This window comes from Enhydra lutris, unplaced genomic scaffold (genome assembly GCF_002288905.1).
Source record: "Enhydra lutris kenyoni isolate GAN:26980312 unplaced genomic scaffold, ASM228890v2 scaffoldscaffold32, whole genome shotgun sequence".
Classification (NCBI taxonomy): Eukaryota; Metazoa; Chordata; class Mammalia; order Carnivora; family Mustelidae; genus Enhydra; species Enhydra lutris.
Genome location: NW_019154116.1, coordinates 13716646 through 13739022, shown reverse-complemented (window position 1 = coordinate 13739022; position 22377 = coordinate 13716646). Strand labels below are relative to the sequence as shown.

The 22377-nt window shown below is 45.3% G+C and overlaps 1 protein-coding gene across 1 annotated transcript in view; it reads left to right on the top strand.

The window, feature by feature from the left end:
• LOC111153425 (myosin X) overlaps window positions 1-22377 on the top strand; it is a 224047-nt gene that overhangs the window by 152667 nt on the left and 49003 nt on the right. The gene's annotated exons all lie outside the window — the stretch shown is intronic.

Below are 22377 nucleotides of genomic sequence, written 5' to 3'. Positions count from 1 at the left end.
AGCCCATGGAAATCAGGAAGAAAATAACAAATGTGTTGGCAAAAAAATGAGTAAAACACATGAATGAGAAATTCACAAAAGGTGATATAGAAGTGGGAAATAACCTGAACAGCTCTGGCGGTATAATCAAAGAAATCAAACTTAAAAATTGAGAAGTTTGCCTGGGTGAAGACTGAACAAGTTTCTTGGTTTTGTGTTGCTTTTTAATAACCCTCCCAGGGCGGTCGTGGAAGAAACTCCTATTCACGTACACGGGGAGTTTAAATTGTGGCAGCTTTTCTGAAGAACGGGCTCCTCCTGTCGTCTTGATCAAATGTTTTCTTGCCTCTCCTGGCACTGTAAGCCATCCGTTTTTCTCCTTCGTGCTGTCAGCGGTTCCTTCTCTCTGGGTTCCGTCTCCTCGCTCACACTTCTTTGGATTAAATATATGTAAATATTCTAATGTTTAATATAGAGATATATCCATAAAAGGGAGGGGAGGTGGGAGTGACTAGGGCATGCTCCCCCCTGAGCAGTATTTTCATGGCTGAGCATTTCCAAGGAGAGCCCATGCCCATTTTCTTCTTTCTAATGCTACACCGTCAAAACTGCCCTTGCCTGCCTTCTGAGGAAAGTTCCCAGATACAGCTTTCCCTGCCCCGCCCTCCTCATCCCCTTCCCTCACCCCTCCAAGGCCTGTGACCTCGCCAGCCACCCCGCCTTCCTGGCACCTGTCTGACTGGGCCTCCTCCCCTCCCCCTTGCTCTTGACTGGTTCCTGAGCTGTAGGCACAGCCTTGGGTTCTGCCCTCCTCCTCACGGCCCGCTCCCGCTCCCGCAGAAATGCTCCCTGCTCCCCTCTGGCTCTCAGCAAGGTGAGTACCTCTGCACTGTACTTTCCCAGCCCCAAAGCCTCCTCTAAGCTTTGGCCTCCTTGGCTAATGTTGTAATGTTATAACCCACTTTTTATCCGCCGCCCCCCCCCGGGGTCTCTAAAGTTTCTAGTTCTGGTCTGGTCTGCCTCCCCTGCATCGCCTTCAAATTGGAACGTGTTCAGAATTGCACATTCTTTACCTTCCACCTCCTTGTTTACCGGGTTTTTTTTTTATTGATCGGGTACTAGCAGATTATCGCAGTGTTAGCGCCGTTGGCATTTTGAACGGGGTGATCCTTTGCTGTGGGGCCCCGTAGGACTGCTATAACAGCCCCCCTGCCTTCTACCCATTAGATGCCAGTAACAGCCCCCATGGGTCTCTAGACATTTCCAAACCTCCCCCAGCAGGCAGTGTTGCCCTGCTTGGCCACCAGTGGGTTATGGTGTCAGTGCTGATCATCTCTTGGTTTTTATCCTATTTCTCCTTTGCTCTTGGTAGAAGGGGCATCTATGTACAACTTAATTTTTATTACCCCAATTGTTCAGGCTTTGAACCTTGAGTTTTACTATTGAATAGAGGGTGAAAAGAGAAAATGGCTTATTGTTTAACATTTTTCCAGATGTAGCGAGTCACTTGTTAACATGTTTTGTTTCCTAGTAAGTGAGACTAGAAAATTTTAAAGGGGGGGGGTGCCCTTAATATTGGTGTGTCTTGCAGGATTACGTAATTGTTCTGTGCTACTACCCACTTTCTCAGATGAATGGGTGGCCTAGTTTCAGCCACTCTGAAAGGATAAAACAGCTCATTAAAGTGTGCCAGATGCTTCATTTGTCACTGTTTCACTTAAAAGGGAATACTGTTTAGCTTTGGAATTATACCGGGTTACACTCAAAATTGGCCTTTATGAAACGCAAGACAAGTGTCCCTGTTAAAAATATTGCAACGTCCCCCACCCTATCCCCCTCCACGGTTATAAGGCTATAATGAAACATTCACCACCAAACGAATGTTTTAGGAACTGTTAAGTAAAGCTTTTTAAAAAGTCTCTTTAGATACATGAGAAAATGAAGTTTGGAGATGCGTCCTCAAATCAGGTAACAGACTTCTGCTTTTCAGCCACACAGAGTTTAAAGGGTAAGGGTTTGGATATGAAATCTGTTTAACATACCTTGATACTGTTTCCACTGGGACAGTTTAATTAAGGTTACTGCAATACGGAAGTAGAGCACTGAAACAAATTTTGGGAAGTCAAATTCCACAAGATTGTAAGGGCTGAGAGTAAAGCATCATTAGTATGTTCATTGCGGCTTGAGAAATTGCAGAAAGAAAATTCTCCTGGCTTCTTTTCCTCTCCTTTGCTGTTTTTCAGGGTTCATTTGCTTTAGTATTAACTCTGAAACATTGGCCTATATATTTGATTCATTGATGACATTACATCAATTCCCGTAAAGCTTGGACTGTTGAATTTTTATCGGACCCCACTTGCAGCTCCTAGGGGTTTTTTCTCCCAGGTGCCATGTAAATTAAGGAACTGAGGTCCTTTGTGGAGGTGGGAAGGCAGTTTGGACCTTGTTGTGACGTCATACGGTTTGTATTCTTAGGATTCTAACACACCTGTCAGTCCTCCGAGCTGGGTATCAGAGGTGCTAAAAGGTACAAAAAAACCTGTAAAACACGATGTACCTGACCATCTCTTAAAGCAGTCATTGTCCATAGCCTGGTGGCATCAGCAGATGGGCCATTTCTCCTTGGGAGCGCCTGCTGTCTGGGGCTGAGCTGGGGCTGGATTACATACACTTGGGGCTCTGCCAGAGTCCGCAGAGTGAAAGCCTTTCCCTTCTCATGCTCGATTAGAAAAAATGAACCACCATACAATCATCACTTGTTCTGCATGACTCACCTTGCCTACTCCCAGCACATCCACGCTCCTTGTTACAACCTGTTGACGTAGTTCTATGATTGAGAAGGTGGTTTTGAGCTATTGGAAGGACCTTTAGCCACTGGCTGGAGTGCACGGGCTTTCGTTCTCTGTTCTGGTCATTTGGGTGACCAGTCTCACACACAGATCGCCCTCTGCCCGGTGCTGGGAGGACTGTAAGCCACAAAGGGGGGCACTGCTGTGGGGGCATAAAGGGATAGACACCCTTCCATTGCATATTAACTCTATTGAGGATTGGGCGCTAAAATCTAGGAAGCATCGAAGATGTGAACAGATTATGTCTGAATCCTTTCTGTTTCTGTTCATGATCCCTGAGCAGCCTCAAATGCCAAAACACTGATGGGGGGAACGGGGAGACGGACCCAGGAGCATTTGTGAAACGCTCTCTGGCATCTATCATCGTTGTTGTTACAGTCTTGTGATTTTTTTGCCTAAATCACAGAACTTTAACTCAGTACCTACCCTTTCCAGCACAGCGACTAGCAGTAAGCCAAACCGGGCCCGTTTTTCTACATATTCTGGGGCTAACGCTGCAAGGCTGTCATAATTCTCAGAGAACATGTTGATTTATTTATTTATTTATTTATTTATTTGTTTTTTGCTATTTGCTGGTGAGTAAGGCAGTCTGTCCTTTAGACAATAAATGGGTGACAGGATGATAAAACGGTTTATTCCTTAAACATTATTGGATTACAGTAATTAATGAAGATGCACCAAGAGGCTGTGTATTTCGGTGGACTGAGTGAGGTTTTACAGAAAATGCTGCACTCACTGTCGCCAGCCACATGTCACTGGTCTTTTAAGTCCTCTGTGTTCTCATGGATGGAATAAGGATAGAAGTCACCCCTCTTTTTTTTTTTTTTTTTTTTTTAAGATTTTATTTATTTGCCAGAGGCAGCGTGAACGCACAAGCAGGGGAGCGGCGTGCAGAGGGAGAAGCAGGCCGCCCACTAAAGCAGGGAACCCAACGCCGGACTCGATCCCAGGACCCTGGGATTTTGACCTGAGCCGAAGGCAGATGCTTAACCAACAGAGCCACCCAGGTGTCCCAGAAGTCACCCTTTTTTAGGGTGGTTACAGGACTGACTGTGATCATGTCTACAGAACCCCCAGTTCAGACTGGCACATGGTGGCCGCTGATGATAATTATCCTGCTGGTCATTATGGAAGGAGGCGATGTGCATGTGTCTTGGAAGAGCCCACCTATGGTGACTGTGTGGTGGTCCCAGCAAATCGAGGCGTTCATTTCCTCTCACTGAAGTTGACACTGTACCCGCAAGTAGAATTTAAGGACCTGTGTTCATTTTTAGAATGGGGGTGGTGGTTACGGCCAAATGGATCCCTGAAGGAAGTGGACAGGTTAGATCATTCTGAGGACAGGTGAGGAGAAAAAGAACACTTCATTGTCTTGCCTGTCTTCTGTTCACTGTGTCTTTCTCGAATTTCGGAACATGTTTGCTCTGTCTCTATACATATTCCTTTTATTTTTTTTTTTACCATTTTGCTTAGGTAGTGGAAGAGTCTTCAGCTTAAAACTCTGTCATACTGATTCTCACTCAGGCACCAGGGTCATGGAGAAACGTGCTGGGCTGCACGGCACCCGTTGGGCTCTTTAACCGTGTGGGGGGCAGTGTGGCAGCGGGGGTGGCATCCGACGTGAGGCCTGGCTCTGGCTGCTGCGGGGCCCGCCAGGAGCCCTGTCGAGGCCCAGGGATGGGAAGAACCTGGCCTTCAAGCATTGCCTGACCTCCCGTTTCCTAGCAACGCCCAAGCGCTCAGTGGAATATTTTGTGCTGTTCTTAATTTCTACTTAGCAGATATTGGCTGTGTTTAAGGCTGGCTAATTTCCCATTACGACTTGCAGACAACCACTTTAATACATGAATAAGCAAGAGAAAGGACTCCTGGGAGGGAGGCTGTGCTCACCGGCACCCCCTTCTCACCAGGCCTTCATTTTCCTTCTAGAAAGTAGAATTTACCAAGGACTTGCAAAGCACATGACCATTTCCCCGCAGGGACAGGCTGCGCTGAAGAGTTTTCAAGTAAAATTCTTTTCTTTGACTTTTTTTTCTGATAACCCCGCCCATAATCATGAATATTTATAAGTCTGCTACATCCATTATCAGAGCAGCGGCTCCTTCCTTAGCTGTCTTCTCTAGGCGAATGCGGAGTGGCCCACTTTCTGTTCCTTCCCTACATAAGCGAGGCAACGGGATGGGGTAATTCTCATGCCCCTTCCAGACCTCAGCTAACAGGCATCTGATGAAATCCTTCTCCTTCTAATAACTGACGTCTCCCCTTGGGGGCTCAGATTTTTCCCAGTTTCCATTTTTATTTTCATGCTTTTTAGAACTGTTCAGACCCTTCCGTCCTGACTTGCCCTTGTAGCAGGTGTCTCGGAGCGCCCCTTTTCCTCCATCTCCTTCCTTAAACTTACAAATGGTGAATGATCTTTGTCTCTCAGTGGCTCAGAAGTCTTTTGACCCTGAAGTTCAACACCTGAAAGCAAGAGACCACTGGTCTGTTGTCTGTTCTCCTGATCGTTATCTGTAGACCAGTTGCTGCTCCCATGACGGTCTATCTTAGTACCAACGGAGGTAACGCTACACTGTAAAAAAAACTTGGGCCAAGCATTAGAGACGTCTGTCTGGCAGATTTTTCCAGGCTGTGGACATTGAAGCATGGAGGACCACACAGGGCACGTGTCCCATCCCCTGCTCTTCTGTTTTCGGGCTCAGCATCCTTGCAGCATTGGCATGACCTTGGTGACTGTGTAAGTGAGTCGGTCCAGTCCACGGCTACGTCAGCGGTTTCGTGCCTGGCTGGTGCCTCCTTGCCAGCGTCTGCAAAGAGAGACAGCTGCCCTTCTAATGTGTATTTCTTAGCCTGATTTTTCAGAGCGAGTGTGAATAAAAGGGCATCTGACCTATTCAGTATGGTGGACGGAGCATTTGAAACAGAATGGAGATGAACAGCGAGATTGAGGTTTAGTTTAGCAAGATAAAGGGTTTAATTATATTCATTAGATAAAATGGCAACAGATTATACCCAGGAGGGAGGCTGCTTTATGAGGATTTCCAGATGGGATTAATGCTGCAGATCGGACATTCTGTCATCTTTACTGGGGTCTGTGGATGATTTAGAACAAACCTATGGTCTCCCTCCTGCCCACCCACCCCCACCCATTTCTCTGTTTTTCTGAGTCTCTTTCAACACATGTTAATTGACTCTCCAGATCCGATTTATAGATTCAGATATATCTTGAACTCCCACCTTCTTATTTTAAATTCGTATGACCTATTTGGAATTTACATGCACCCTGCCAGCCCACCCTCTTGTCCTTCCCCTGTTAGCACTTTCTCTGAGGGGACTTGCTTCTTTTCCTTGCCCAGGCCTCAGTCCCCTAGATTCTCTTAATCTCCCCATGGATTCACCCTGAAATTTCACTTTTTGTGCCAGTTGGATTCATTGGTGGGCCTTAAATTTTTATTTTTTTTTATTGGAACACAGCATACATATTTTTAGAAGTGGTCAGATCCTAAGTGACCTGCTTTGAAAGATCTCTGCTCGAGCCCAGACATAAAAACAGCAGCCTGTGGCAGGGAGGAGAGCGGTTTAGTTATGAACTTGGGGCTTTGGTGAGGACCCTGGGCTCATTGACCTTTGTCCAGATTGCCAGCCTTGTCTTAGATGATGCCCACATCATCCTCTCTGGTCCCATCATGTTGCTGGAGGATATCAAGAAATGTGGTCTGATTGGTTCTAGGGCATGTTTGTGTCAGCCCCAGAGGAGGAGAGAGACCTCCCCGCCCTCAAAGCCTTCCCACACTCCTGAACCTGATGTCAACCTTCCCACTCCAGCATGTGGCCTCGCCTTGTAATCCCCCTGAGGACCAGACCAACAGCATCTGTCACTAGTGAACTCGCCCGCCCTCCTCCACAATGTCCCCTCCTCCTTCCCTCCCTCTACTGGCTTCTTGCTATGTGCTGAGTACAGTGTTCCCAGGAAAAACCCTGTCCCGGGCCTCTTGGCTCTTTGGCTGCTTCAGATGAGGCCACCAACTCATGGTTCTCATTGTGGCCATGGGGCCCTCGGTCCATGCGTTCTGTCTTTGATTCTGACCTCTCTGACCTAGATTTGAACGTGACCACAGCCCTGTGATGTCCCTCTGGCTTTAGCATCATATACCAGCTCATGTTGTTGGTGATGACCTCTGCTCTGCTCTGCCTTCTGGATATTTTCAGAGTTTACCGTAGCAACCACAGTAGCAGTTTCAGCTATACAGCAACCTTGTGTTTCCACCAGGGATCTGGATGTTTCTGGAGCCTAAGCCCATTCCCCACGGGTGCCCCTTCCTTCCCAGGAGTAATCCTTCCTTTCCTCTACAGGACCTCTTTCATCTAACCGCAGGTGGTACAGGTGGGTCAAACACACTTCCTACCCCTCAGTCTCCTTTTGGAAAAACCTTGACTCTTAAGTGACAAGACACAGAATAACTCAGCTGACAATGACGTGTACAATTTATACATATAAGTATCATATTTTATAAACACTTGCTTAGAGGCCGGCCCCACAGTATTGGGTCTTCACATCAGTGTGTCTGCAGTTCTCTTTGTCCTTCCTCAAGGTTGCAGAATGGCTGCCGTAGGGGCAACCATCACATCCTCACAGAATATCTTCATTTGGTTAACACCTAGTTTTTGAGTATCTGTTGTCCCTTTGGGATGCATCTGTGAATCAAGCCAACGAAGATGTGGTCCTCTTAGAGTAAATACTAACCCGTGAAAGGAATCAAGGCAGGGCCAGAAGAGCAGTTCTCCTTTTATCAGGAAGGAAAAATCTTCCCAGGAGCCCCTCAGTAGATTTGCCCCCACTCCACAGGAAGCTTGGGAGAGTGAAAATCTCTCACTCTCCCATGATGATGTCACCATCCAAGGTGGATGGGTTTGCCCAGTTGGCTTGGAATGATCTCAGTCCTGAGACAGCTGCCCTGAGTCCAGTGGGAGTTCTCTTTGCAAGGGAGGGTTGATGAATCCTACCAGCGAATAAAACTTTACATGAGGAGTAGAGAAGATGAGGATGGAAAGATGGAAATAGAAAAATATTTGTAACTTGTGTACAGTTCATAGAACTTTTTGGGGTGTGATATCAGGTTTTCTGAATGGACATTTAATATTTGTAGCAGTTTTGAGGAAGGAGTTAGATAAATACACTTACTTTAAATTTTTTAAAAGACTTTATTTGAGGGGTGCCTGGGTGGCTCGGACGACCATCCGCCTTTGGCTCATGTCATGATCCCAGGGTCCTGGGATCAAGCCCTCCACATCAGGCTTATTGGTCCACAGGAAGCCTGCTTCTCCCTCTCCCACTCCCCTTGCTTGTATTTCCTCTCTTGCTGTGTCTCTCTCTGTCAAATAAATAAATAAAATTTTGGGGGAAAAAAAAAAGATTTTAACAAGAGAGAGAACATGAGCAGGGGGAGGGACAGAAGGAGAAGCAGACTCCCCGCTGAGTAGGGAGCCTAATGTGGGGGAGGGGCTCCATCCCAGAACCCAGGGATCATGACCTGAGCGGAAGGAAGCCCTTAAGCAGACTGAACCACCCAGGCGCCCCGTATTTGTTGAGCCTGATTGACGTTTAAACAATAAAACGGGAATTATGCAAAATTAAAATTGTGTACACATGATTATCAGGAATTTCTTATAAGCATTACCCAACCTTGACATTGGTATCTTGTAGAACAGCCCTTCTCACACTGTATGTGGCCAGAGAGCAGTCCTTTTTTATTGCCAGTCTGTCGTGGAGTAGGACATTCAAGGGCATGTCCATGTCTTATTGCTGTTGAAGGTCCAGAGGGCTTTGCTCCCACTTCTGGTGTCTGTCTCATTGTGGAGCGGCACCTGTCACCAGCCACACTTGGAGGGACGCTCTTCTGGTTTTTCCGTAAGGAAGAAGAGCACGTACGGAAGAGCGTGGAATCTACTTACAGGTCCTAGCGCTGAGCATCGAGGGCTTAGCAGCCACGTCACTTTGGGCAAGTCATTCGAGTTGTACTGATCCACTTCTTTCATGTCTATAAGGAAATCCTGTTCCTAACTTCTCCACTTGCCTTTATTTACAGGGTAGTGGGAGATTTGATCAAGGTAAAGAAGATCTTTTATGCGGAGTAGCCCATATTTAAATATTAGACACCATTATTTGCTGTTTGGTAGTTAAATCAAGGAGAAAAGCTTAGCTTTTACCCCCAGTAGTGAGAATTAAATAACAACTCTATTTAAACAGCCCAGGGGTTCCCTTTTGCAGGAACATGCTGCTTTCTGTCTTCCCCACGTGAGGGGTGGAGGGCGTCCACAGGAAAGCCCCAGGTAGCTCGTCCCCCAGGAAGGGTCTGGCGTGCAGGCCTGAAGGCTGGGAACTTCCTGCGGGGTTTGCTGGGAATTCAGGGCCCAGAGGGAGGCAGGGCTGGGGGCGTCTGTGTCCAGTATGTTCAGGAAAGGAAGGAAGGAAACACAGGCATGTGCAGTACCCTGCACGCATGGCCTTGGAGGGGAACACAAGTCAGCAGCAGGTGCACGGGCGGTTGTTAAAAGCAGGAAACCGGAAAGGAATAAGAATGGAAGAAAGAGTCTGTGGAGGAGGGCAGGCTTTTGCATTCTTGTAACCCAAGGAAGCATTTGACCAAACGTTAAATACGTGTGGCTTTCGGGCCATTGGTGGGGTTTGGAAACAAGCATGTGACGTGAGCACAATGGTCGCTGAGACTCAAATGGGTAAATGTCCCACGGACACAATTAAGGACAGAGTGCTTGTTCTGAACACCAGGGAGCTGGCCCTTAGCTGTAGCCTTTCCAGGCATTTACTTGCCAGGTTTGGGGAACAAATAGATGGGGGGGGTGCCCCTTTTCTGGCCTCTCCGGTCTAGCTTTATTACATATCCCCCGCAGTGGTGCACTTTTTATTGTTTTTATAGATGCTAAAGACGCTGGGTTCAGTGGCCTGTTAAAAATAAAGCCAACTGAATGTCCTAGGAGGCTTCTGGAGTGATGTTAGAAACTCCATATAAATTTATTAGGAAAAATAGAATACACATGTTTTGTTTGAGAATTGTGTTGATATTTTGTATATTATTTGGAGTTCATGGAAATTCTTCATGTCTAATTTCTTTAGCATCACTAGCCCCATGGAAACTACTTGGGGTGTCTTTCACGTTCTTTGCATGTTTTTTCATCTTTGAATAATGGATCATGTCTTCAGTGAAAAGTAATATGTTTTGATTTGGTCTCTTAAGCTTTGTATTAAGAGTCTGACAGTTCATTTTATGTAATGATATGCTCCAAGTATCCAAGGCAAATAGAATTATAATGTTGATCTTGCTCTTTTCCTCCATGTCCTCCTAGAGTCAGACTCAGCCTCATTTGTCAGAGCAATGTTGTCCAGTGGAAATAAAGTAGGAGACCTGTATATACGTCACTTAAAATTTTTCCCACTGCTATGTGGAAACACAAAAAGAAATTAGTTTTGTGAAGTTAGTTTTAATAATATACTTTAGCCCAATGTATCCAAAATGTTATTTCGACATGAACTAAATTTCAAAATTATTAATGAGGCATTCTACATTTCTTCTTGTATTGATTTTTTTGAAATCTGTTACATAATTCGTGCAGACTACAATTTAGTTTGCACTCTTTGATGGCACTATTTACCTGGCTTTCGTTCCCTCTGGGGTCCGTTGGCATACTTCTCCTGCCAACCGGCAAAATAGTCAATATTCCAGGTTTCGCCATTGTCTTGTGAAAGAATTCACCGGACAATGCGTGGCTGTGTTCCAAGAAAACTGTATTTATAAAACCAGGTGGTGAGCCAGATGTGGCTTGCAGGCTGATGTCGGCCAGCCCCTGCCCTAATGAAGTGTACTGTCTCCTTGAAGTTTAATCCTCAGAAGCTGACTTCTGATTTGGTGTGACATCTGCTACCAACACAGCTATTGTGATGACTTTCATTCAAGAATATCCAGGGAAAATGTACCAGGAAACAAAGTCCATGGTTAAAGAATGAAAACTTTGGGACCACAGGAACTCTCCATCCCACCTCCTGAACTTGGCACCTTCTAGGGCAGACGGGGCGAGCCAGGGGTTTGTGGTGCTGGCCTGGCCCTCACTATGCCTGACTCTGTCTTGGAGCAGCTTTGTGACGCTTAAAAGTTACCCTCTCAGATTATGCACCTTGAACATGGGGGCAATGATGATTCCTACCTTACAGAGTTCGTAAAATTAAAGTGGGTGCCTGGCTGGCCTCCATTGGTAGAGCATGCAACTCTTTTTTTAAAGATTTTATTTATTTATTTATTTATTTGTCAGCGAGAGAGAGCACAAGCAGAGGGAGCAGCAGGCATAGGGAGAAGCAGACTCCTCGCCGAGCAGGGAGCCGGATGCGGGACTCAGTCCCAGGCCCCTGGGTTCATGACCTGAGCCGAAGGCAGATGATTCAGCGACTGAGCCCCCCAGGCGTCCTGAGCATGCAACTCTTGATCTCGGGGTTGTAAATTGGAGTCCCAAGTTGGGTGTAGAGATTACTTCAAAATAAAAATCTTAAAAAGTTCAATAAAAGCTAGCTGTATAAAGTTAGTGTAATGTCTGGCATGTGGCAAGTTCCTGGAATGTTAGCCTTCCTTGTTGCTGCTCCTTATTACTGGTATTACTGCTGAAGATGGTGTTAGTTCTGCTAGTACTGCGGTATTACTGCTAGAAGTGCTTCACTTTGATCGGCTGCCCGCAGGTGGTCACAGCAGCCGCCCGCACAAGGTCACTTTGGACGTGGACTTGCTTTCAAGGAGGAGAGGAGCTCCTGCGCTCTGAGGATACTTGGGCAGAATCTGCAGGGATTCCGGTATTAGAAGTGGCGCCTGTCCTGGTAACTGGCATGCGATGGGACTTCTGTCACTCATTCTTTGGACCTGTTGCCTGAAAACACCACGAGCTGCCTTGCTGGCCTCCCAGATGGTCGAAATGAGCACATACCACGGGTTTAGAACTTGCAAAGTGCTTCGCAAATGTTAGCTAGTAGCATTTCTTGAGTAGCTGGCTGTCTTGGCTTTATATTACACATTTAATTTGATCCTCATGGGCAGTTGGAAGGATTGAGAGGCCTGTAGAATGCTTAATCCGTTGGTGGAAACACAGCCCCTGTTCAATGAGTAGTAGCTGCTATTTTGATTAAATTTGTTTAAGACACAGCCTTTTATTATAATCCATCCCAGTAGATTTTATGTGTCCTTTGGACTAGAAATGCCGTTAAATGACCTTGTTATGTAGTGTGACACATAAACTCCCAAATTTACATGGTCTGACATGCTAGAAGGTAAAATTATGACACTCGGCATAGAAGACCGACAGAATTAAGTTACCGGAGTCTGATCAGTGATGACTTTCTGATTGAGTAAGATGTCGAACTAACAGGGACACCATGTAAAGTGGGAGCTGAGGGCGTCCCTCGGGGTGATCTTGTCCTAGAACAAAGCCTCTCTCACACACGAGGCATCTCTCTAACTCTGTTCCCTTAGAGGCCCAGGTTGGGCAGAGACGTGAGAGCGATCACCTTGCAGCTCTCTGTGCTCCTAACCACGGGCCGTCACAAGGACAGGACTGCATTCACCATAAAACAAAGGCACTCTTGAGGGCCAGGATGGAGGTGTGGACAGGAAACGCTCTGGTGTGGGGACTCTGCTGTTCCACTTTTGAAATTTCCTTCCATTCAGTAAAATCTGAATAGAATACAGCCAAGAGTAGGAACCACTGAAACGTCCTCCCTAGGGAGCTGATGAAATGGAAAGAACGTGGGACACCTGCGTGTCCTAACAGCGATGCCTTTAGGTGAGAACAAAATGTAGGGCATATTTTCATTTGCTTTTTTTTTCTTTCAACAAAGCATGTGTGCGTACCTGTATGTGCTTGTAGGTGTGTGCAGACGGCACAACAGTCATGTGTTTGTACATGCATAGAATATGTCCAGACAGAGACTCAGGAAGCTGGCTAGAGTGGTTTTCTGCAGGAGAGCTGTGGGATTTGTGCCGTATACATTCTCCGTGTTTCTGATTTAAAAACAAACAAACAAACAAAACAAAACAACCAACCTTTGGGTGCATTATTCTGTCATTTAACCATAATTTAATGGAGAAATGAGACTACTTTTATTTCCCAATTTCTTTTAAGTCATCCTCAAACTTGATACAGCAAAGTTATGTCATTGTATTTTGTAGTAGAACCATCTCCTATAGAAACACATTCTGGTTAGGTCCTATAAGTAGTTAAAAAAGGGAATGGGATATTGAGCTGTTTTTCGGGCATGTTCTCCAGAAACACGTTTTGAGGAATGCTTGGACCTTGTGGCTGGCATCCTTAAGAGGACCAGTTAAGCCAGCACCAGAACAGAGTTTCTCTGCTCCTGTTTTTTGTTTGTTTGTTTTTTAAAGATTTTATTTATTTATTTCACAGAGACACAGTGAGAGAAGGAACACAATCAGGGAGAGTAGGGGAGGGAGAAGCAGGCTTCCTGCAGAGTGGGGAGCCCAATATGGGGCGCACGATCCCAGGATCCTGAGATCATGACCTGAGCCCAAGGCAAATGCTTAATGACTGAGCCATCCAGGCGCCCTCTGCTTCTGTTTTCATAAAAGTCATCAACTCAGGTTGATCAGGTTGGATAGAATTTGTTAAAGTTTTCATGCAAAATTTGCACTCCAATATTGAGAAACCTGGCTCCCACCATCTATTTGTTTAATTGTAGAGCAGGAGCGAATTGTGAACCTGTCATTCCCAGGGAAGAACTCTCAGAGCTGTAATGCAGTGCCTGTGTGGCTCCCTCTGCCCTCAGTCTTACGAAGCCCATTTCCAAAGGTGCTTACGAGGGCCCCGCCCCCAGTCCTTCAATGAGGTCCTTTCACGCCTCTGTAATACATTGAGATTCTTTTATTACAATATAGATCACTTCCTGGTATCCTCTAAAGTTCACTCTTGTGCATTAAAATTCTCCGGATCTTGGCAGATGTATCTATCATGGGGTGTATCCACCATCACAGGATCCGACAGAACAGCTTCTCCAACCTAAAATTTTCCTGTGCTTTACCTACTCATTCCCTTCCCACTGAGTCCCTGGGAACCACTGCTGCTTCTGCTGTCTGTGTAGCTTTGCCTTATGCAGACTGCCATCTAATTGGAATCAGGCAGTAGACGTATCTGCTCATTTCAGTCTGTTTTACTGTGTTTAAGTTCCCTCCAGGTTTTGGGGAAACTCGGTATCTTTTAAAAATCTCTGAATGCTGTTCCGTGATACGGCTATCCCACAGTTTCTTTGGCCGTTCACCTCTGGACGACATCCTGATGCTTCTGAATTTTGACAGCCGTGAATGAAGCTGTCGGGAACATTCAACCTGCGGGTGTCATGCATTCGGTTCGGTTGGCTACATCCTTAGGAACACGCTTGCTGGATCATAGAAAACGGTGTTTAGCTTTATGAGAAACTGTCTTCCAAGTTGACTATCATTTTGCATCCAACCAACTACGAATTACTGTTCCTGTATCTTTGCCATCACTGGGTATTTTCGGTTTTCCGGGTTTAATCATTCTAGCAGGTGTGTGGTGATGTCGTTGTTTTAATCAGCAATTTCCTAAATGGAGTATCTTTCCATATGCTCAGTAGCTGTCCCTAAATCTTCTTTGGTGAAGTGTCCAGGTCTTTTCCCTCCTTTTTACATCGGGTGGTGGTTTTCATATTCTTGAGTAGTAATCATCCCTATATTGGATAGCCCTATATTGGATATGGTATTTTTTCAGATAAATATTTTAAAAATATTTTCCCAGTGTGTTGATTTTCTTAACAGTGTCTTTCACAGAGAAGTTAATCAATTTTTCCTCTTACGAACGGTCTTTTGGTATTATTTCTGAGTCCTTGCCAAATAAGTACATTGGAGAAGGCTGTAAAGAGAACCCCAGTTTAATTTATGCAACACCGTAGTTTAAGTACGTATGTATGTGGCATGTCAGGGAGGCAAGTTAGTGACAAATTCATAAAATTCAGACCCTCCCCTGAGGGAATGTATCATCTAATGGGGACTTCACACGGGTATGTCTAACAGACACACATGCAAAAATACATGAGAAGATGCAAGGTCGAGGTCATATCCTAAAGCAAGTACATGTGTGCTACCAAGGGAAGGGGAGGTGACAGATGGCACCAGTCAGGTGCCTCAGGAACAGATTTATGCATTGAAGAGGGTGTGTATGGAAGACCCCTAAAATATCCGTGAAACTCAACAGAGACCACGGGAGAACATCTAGGTGGTGAGGCTAGCTCTGGCTGAGGAAGACAGGAAGTGACAGCTTTAGTCCAGAAACATCTAGGGTTCTCTAGAATGTGAACGAGATGTCGCGTTGACCTAGCTGTGTGTTGACTGAAGGCAGACTGGAGCCATATGGCGGGGCCTTGAATGGGAAATTGGAGCCTTTGCCTTAGTTTGGTGTGGTGTGTGCTGGGAGTTGGTTAACCAGGGGACTACGCCTCGGAAGGATTCTGTAAGTGTGCATGCGTGCATGTGTGCGTGTGCGTGCGTGCGTGTGTGTGTGTGTGTGTGTGTGTTTTCTCTGGTCTGGCTCCTCCTTTCCTGTTGAGCAGTGGGGGTTTGTGAGGCTCTGAGGTGAACGCAGCCGCTTCCGGGTGTAATAGTCCAGCGTTTGGTGACTGTGCTCGGCCGGGGGGCTTTGGCGCGAAGCCTGTGCCCCGGGAGGGAGAAATTTCCATGCTCTCTGATCTGATTCCAGGACTGACCACAGCGTTTGGCAGTCAATGTCACGGTGTTGCTTCCTGTTCCTCACCTGGGGTGGGGGCGGGGGGACGCGGGGAGTTGCCTCTTCTCTAGGGGAACTTAGTTTCTGCCTCTCTGCTCCGAAGGGAAGTCAGTGAGCGGCAACAACTGTGCAAAGTGTTTAACAGCCCAGGAGTGAAATGACTGATGTAAGTACAAAGAGCTTTTGTCGCTAGTTTAATGGGCTTTTGTTTAGTGCCCGTTCAAGGTCAGGAAAATTATATTGCCGGTTTAGTAACCCCGCTTTTGAAAGCTCTTCAAAGCACGATAAACTTGGGTTCAATATTTATGGACCGCTTTCGATAGTTTGATGTAGCAAACACAGCAAATAAAGATGGAGAGGTCTTGCATCTTTTTTTTTTAATTAATTTTTTGGTTAATTAGTAAGGTGAGGACAGGCGTGCCATTGTAAGACTTTCTCAGTCATTTACAGGGCTGGGAATGATAGTTTATTAGTGTAACGTAATTGACTTTGGATAAGCCTTTCTGGAACCTTGGATTTTTCTGCAGTTGAAGAAGGGTTATCAGAGGTGAGGTTAATGTTTAAAGGTGAATAGAGTAAAAAGTATATCCAGTAATGGTAATGCAAATACACCTAAGATAGTAAATCCTCTCTATTTAAGGTTAGTTGGGCCTTTCCCCTACTCTGTAATATTTACTTACCAAAATAAAGAATCATGTAAGGGTTCTTTGTACTAAATAGATTGTTTTTTATTCCTTAGGATGGCAGGGACTAATCCAACATAATGTGGGCTATGAGATAAGTCCCTCAGTTGCAGACCTAATATGTGTGTAAATAAAGGCGAAGATATTTCACATAGAGAAACTAGGTCAGGATCCATTAAAAAAAAACAAAACAGGAAAAAATAGAACTCTTTAATTTTAGAATGTTACACTACTCACTTTGAGAAAGTCTACCAGAGGGGTGGGAAATTAAGTCTTATAAGATAGAAAGTCAAATTTTTTTTTTCTATTGAGCTACTAAGGATAGTAAGGAAGGCACTTGTTGGTATAATGCTCAGATCCCATGTTTGGTTTCAGGCCTATGCTTTGCTGCCATGTTATTTTCTAAGCAGATTAGAGCCAGCCTCCAATCTGGACCCAAATGTTTGTGGGGTCCAAACAGGGGCAGGTGCATTTCGTGCTGTTACCTGGAAGGTTGCTTTCAGTCTAAGGAAGGAACTTCAGGTTTCCTTGTCTATAAGATAGAATCATCTGTCCTAACCCACCCCCCCGAGATCAGAGTAGAGAAATGCCTTCTCCCTGAAGTCCTGACTGCCCCCCCGTACCCAATGGGCCTCTGCATGGCAAGCCAGGTTCCCACTCTTTTTGAGTTCTCAGGGCTCCTCGCCTGGTTTCTGAGACATCTCTCAAATGCTGAGAAGCATGAGAACTTTGAGGGTCCATCGGTAATGAACTCGCTCTGTTTTCTTCTGTAAGCACGGATTGAATGTCCTCGTACTGTAGACAGGGGGCAATTTCCAGAATCGCTGGCATCCTTATTATCTTTATGCAGTATATATGAAATTATGAAAGGCTAGGTAGTGTTCGGGGTAATCAGATCCATTAATGCATAAATGCGTTTATTTCTGTCTCCGGTTGTGAAGAGCCTCCCTTGTCCTGGGTCCCTGTGTATCGGCACTTCTCTTGCCCTTTTTTAGACTTGAAGCTGCAGAAGATAGGACTGGCTTATAACTGGATTTTGGGGTAGGTCTTAGCATGTTCTGCTAATCAGTCATTTGCGTCTGGACATTCTGAAATCTTACTTTTTAAGGTGGTAGGGGAAAATAGTTTTCCCAAATAATATTATCATCATCATCATCATCATCATCATCATTATTTGTAGAACTGACCTACCTGAAACAAATACATTCAATCCTGTCTCCAGGAAGACTCCCTCCACATCCATTGCTGCTTGTCCATTTTATTTTTCAAATTTTTATTTATTTATGTTTTAAGATTTACATATGTATTTTAGAGGGAGTGAGCACATGCAGGAGGGGCAGAGAGAGAGGGAGAGAGAATCTCAAGCAGACTCCGTGCTGAGCACAGAGCCCGACCCAGGGTTGGATCCCAGGACCTGAAGTAAGACCTGACCTGAAACCAAGAGTGGGATGCTTAACCAACTGTGCCACCTGGGCGCCCCACTGCTTACCCATTTTAAATGCCTCCATGTCTTGTGTGGCTTTTAAAAGACTTTTTAAAAAACTGGCTTTGTTGAGATAGAATTCACATACCTACAGTTGACCCATCTGAAGTGTACAATTTGGTGGGTTTTTATATATTCATGAATAATGTGCTCCCATCACCACTGGCCATTTTAGAACTTTCTCATCAGCTCACAAAGAAACCCCCTACTGTTGGCCTGCCCCCCCACCCCGTCCCCCCGACACATACCTACCCCCACTGCTTCCACCAGCCCTAGGCAGCCATGACTCAGTGTCTGCACAGTTCCCTTTCTGGACATTTCATATGGATGGAGTCCTATAATACACACATGATTTTTTGTCACGGGCTTCTTCCACTTACTATAATGTTCTAAGGGTTCATGTAGCGTGTTTTAGTGTTTTGTTCCTTTTCAGACCAAATAATACTTCATTGTGTGAATAGATAGGTCTATTTTATTTATCCATTCCTTTGGGTTTTTTGTTTTGTTTTCTTTTTTTTTTTTAAAGTAATCTACACCCACTGTGGGACTCAAACTCACGACCCCGAGATCAAGAGTCACATGCTCTACCGACTGAGCCAGCTGGGCACCCCTAAGCCCTCATTTGTTGGTGGCCGTTTAGCTAATTTCTACTTTTAAGTATCTTTCTCGGAGCTGCACACTTGATCTTCCTCCTTCTCTTTCCCTTCCCTCTATTCTGTACAGGGCCATTAGAATCCACTCAATATCTGGGTTTTTACCTTGTTAAAAAAATGTTACTTATTAAATATCTTCAAAGATATATAGCCAAGTAGAATAATCATATTGTAAATACATGATTATTTTCTTCGCTCAGTGCAGCCTAATTTTTCATTCCCTTTTATTCCTAGCAACCTTTCTTCCCAGCGTCCGCAACAATACCCCCTGTCCCAGAAAGGACCAAGCATGAGTGTTCCTGTGCTTTTCTGCACATGTGTACCTAGACTTAGACAGGAGGACCTCAGAGATACTGCGGGTTTGGTTGTAGACCTCTGCAATGAAGTGAATGTCACAGAAAGCAAGTGAGATGACTGTTTTGGTTTCCCACGACATTTAACATTAGACTTAAGTTATTCTGTAGTCCTTTAAGTGTGCAGTAGCATTATGTCTTAAAAAAAGTATAATACTTAATTTAATCTGAGCTTATAGCAAGTCATAATCACTGGTCACAATGAAAAAGTTTGAGATATTCCAAGAATCATCCAAATGTGACACAGAGACAAAGGGAGCAAATGCTGTTGGGAAGATGGTGCCAACAGCCTTGACACAGCTTTGCCACAAACCTTTAATTTGTGAGAAACACAGGGTCTGTGAAGCATGATAAAACGACGTATGCTTGTATCTTCATGCACATGCAATAAATAGGGCAGGGGTTGTTTTTGGGGTTTGGTGGTTTGTTGTTGTTGTTGTTCCTTTAGGTTTTTTTGCTGAGGTCATTGTTTTACAAAAATGAGACTGTTATGCATACTTGCCTGCATCTTTTCTCAGCTTGCCAAAGACCTGCGAGTCTACTGGTGCGGCTTTCACGTGGTCTTGGTCTTAATGGCTGCATAGTATTTCATGATGAGCCCGATTATCAGAATACCCCCGGCCACTCGTCCGGTCTTGTTTCCCGTTTTGACGCTGCCAACAAAGGGATCCTTGTACACCTCAGGTCTGGCTGCATTTCTCTCTCACCCTAAGCCTCGGTTGGCTCCTTATCTAGAAAACAGTTGCCATCAAAGCTGGACACAAGAAGCACAGCCGCCCAGGTCGCCCGCACCCCGCTCTGTCCCAGACTAACCACGGGACACGCCGGGTCCTCGTTCTGCCTCGTCGCTGTTGTCTGTGCTGCGTTCTCCGTAGAAGGGCCGTTCCCCTGCCGCAGTGAACCCATGGTAGAGCCCAGATGCTGGGTCAGACCTGGGTTCAAATTATGTGTCTCCCCACGTCCTCATACTTGGCTTTCTTCTGCATTCCTGAGGAGCTTAATTTTAATGTTTGATATGGTTTTATATGCGGCTTTCTGCTATGTAAAGAATGAGGGTTGGTATACCTGCCACCCTTCTAAATGGAAGGGTTCTGGGAAACAGAATGCAGCCCCTGTGGGGCTACGCATGTGGGGGCAGGGGCCTGACGGAAATCTCTGGATCTTCCTCTCAGTATCCCTGGGAACTTCAAACTGCTCTTTAAAAAATTAAATGTTGGGCTCCCTGCTCAGCGGGGAGTCTGCTTCTCTCTCTACCCTGCCTTCCCCCGCCCTCTGATCGTGCTCTCTCTCTCTGTCTCTCTCAAATAAATTTAAAAATCTTTAAAAAAAAAATTAAAAATTAAATGTTAAAAAAAGCAATTAAGGGGAACCTGAAAAGATTAGTGCTTGCCCAGGAGTTGGGGGAGGTAGAAATGAGTAGGCGGATCCCAGAGGATTTTTAGGGCAGTGGAACTACTCTGTACGACCCTCTAACTCCTCTAATGGTGGATGTATGTCCTTGTGCATCAGACCCCTTTGCTGCGCAATAGCGAGCCCTGTAAAGTGTGGGCTCCGGGTGCTGGTGGTGGGCCGGTGTGGGTTCATCAGTTGTAATAAATTCAGCACCCTGGCGGGGGTTGTTGATTAAAGGAAAAAAAATCTAGCGCCCCCCCCCCCCCGCCTTTTTAGTCTTCAAGCACGAACCATGGACCCTTGCACACAGTAGGTGTTTAAAGCCCAGACTGTTTTATAACTGTTACTTGCAAAGTCCGTGTTATCTGCTGCCATCAAAACTTGAGGCAGCCACCGTCAGAGCAAACTCCAGCCCTGGAAGACTAGTTCCCAGGGAAGACGTGTGCGCTGGGGAAGTTTGGGAAGGAAAATCCTGTAAGCTGTGACGTGGCCAGCCCCCAGCTGGGTCATCTTTGAACATTAAATTCACCAGAGAAGGAAGTAGAAATTAAAAAGAGAAGCACTGATGGAAATACAGGCTTACCCCCCCCCCAAACTCATGAGTGCTGTGCGGGTTGCCCATGGAGACAATCTGCCTCTAGATCCCCCCTTCCTGGTTAAATTACTAGGAAGGGCCAGAAACACAATCGCAGTGCGAGCCTGGAAGGAGCGGCCACTCCTGGTGGCTCCCTCCCTCCCTGCCTCCCTCCCTGGGCTGTATGAAATCCTACAACCACACCACCCTAATTAGCCCAAGAATGGAAGGGGTTGTCATGGCAACCGAGCACTTTTTAAAGCACAGGAATGGTGTTCATTATTGTTCAGTGTCTTTAGCTGTGGCAGAAAGGTCAGTGTGGCAGGCATTTTCCATATGAATTTTGGCCCCAGAGCCAAGCCAAAGGTGGAATGTTCCTTGGAGAGGCTGAAGATGGTGAGTGCAGCTGAACTTTTTTTGGATGGAGTGGGGGTCCCTTTCGTAATATTTTTTAGGACATTCTAGGAACTGGTGCCAAACTAAGGAATCGTGGTGACGTTGTTAAATAAGGATTGGAAGAAAAGATGCACGGAGAAACCGGGTGGTTCAGGAATGGGGAGAGATTAAGAAAAGTCTTTGAGCGTCCAGTGATGGAATATTAAATTAGTTGGTGTCTGGTTATGAAATTAACAAAGTCGAGTAAGCCTGATGCTTTATTCTGTGTGTGTTTTACGTTCGCTCTGTGCTAGTCTTTGTGGATGGCTGCTGCCCAGATTATAGTCCAGATAATAGAACGGAAGCATGTTAACCGAATACCTCTAGAACCGTTGCCTCTCTCCATTTTTTATAACATAAAGATAAGGCATAAGAGTAACCAAGGCTGATTTTTCTTATTTTTATGTTTTTCTTACTGTTCCAGGGATATTTAAATAATCAAGACTAAAAACCGGGGAGCCACACTTTTTTGGACATTTGCCCTAATTTATTGGCTGTACTCGGGTAGAATACTGCTGAGTAAAGACAAGTTGACCACATTGTTTGTAGAAGGAATTAAATTAAATATAAGAGAGGTCAGCGTGCAGGAGATGATATTCAGGCTGTTCCATCACAAGCTGTAGGAGAGATTGGCAGAACATTCTTCAAATTTATTCTTTGCTAGTTTGGGGAGCCTGCGGGAGAACGTGGCTTTAAGCCTAAATTTGTGTTAATGACCGTGCTTTTAAGGACTGCAAATTTAAGCCATTTTTTTTTCCACTTTTTAACGGTGACCTTCCATTCTCTTCTGCTCCTTTTCAGTCATTTTATTCACAGTTGTGTAGGATAAAGTACAAATTAGTTCAAGGGAATGGCTGTTTGGATTGAAAAACAAATCATTGCCCAAAAAGCCGCAAGTGGTAAGCGGCCTACTTTTGGGCTTTCCCCTGAAAGACCATTGTCCTGTCCACACTGCCAGATTGTTTGGCAATGGCGTGGATAAGAGGACACATTTCAGGACATGAAGTTTTGGTTTAATAATTTTTTTTTTTTTTGGTCTGTCTTTGGTTTGGATTTTCTGGGATTCATTTACCTAGGGATCACCGTGTAGAGCTTTCAGCACATGGAGGATTTGACTAGATACTGAGAAAACTAGAACTGTTTTTGTCCCTTTTCCTCCACTGGTGTGCTTT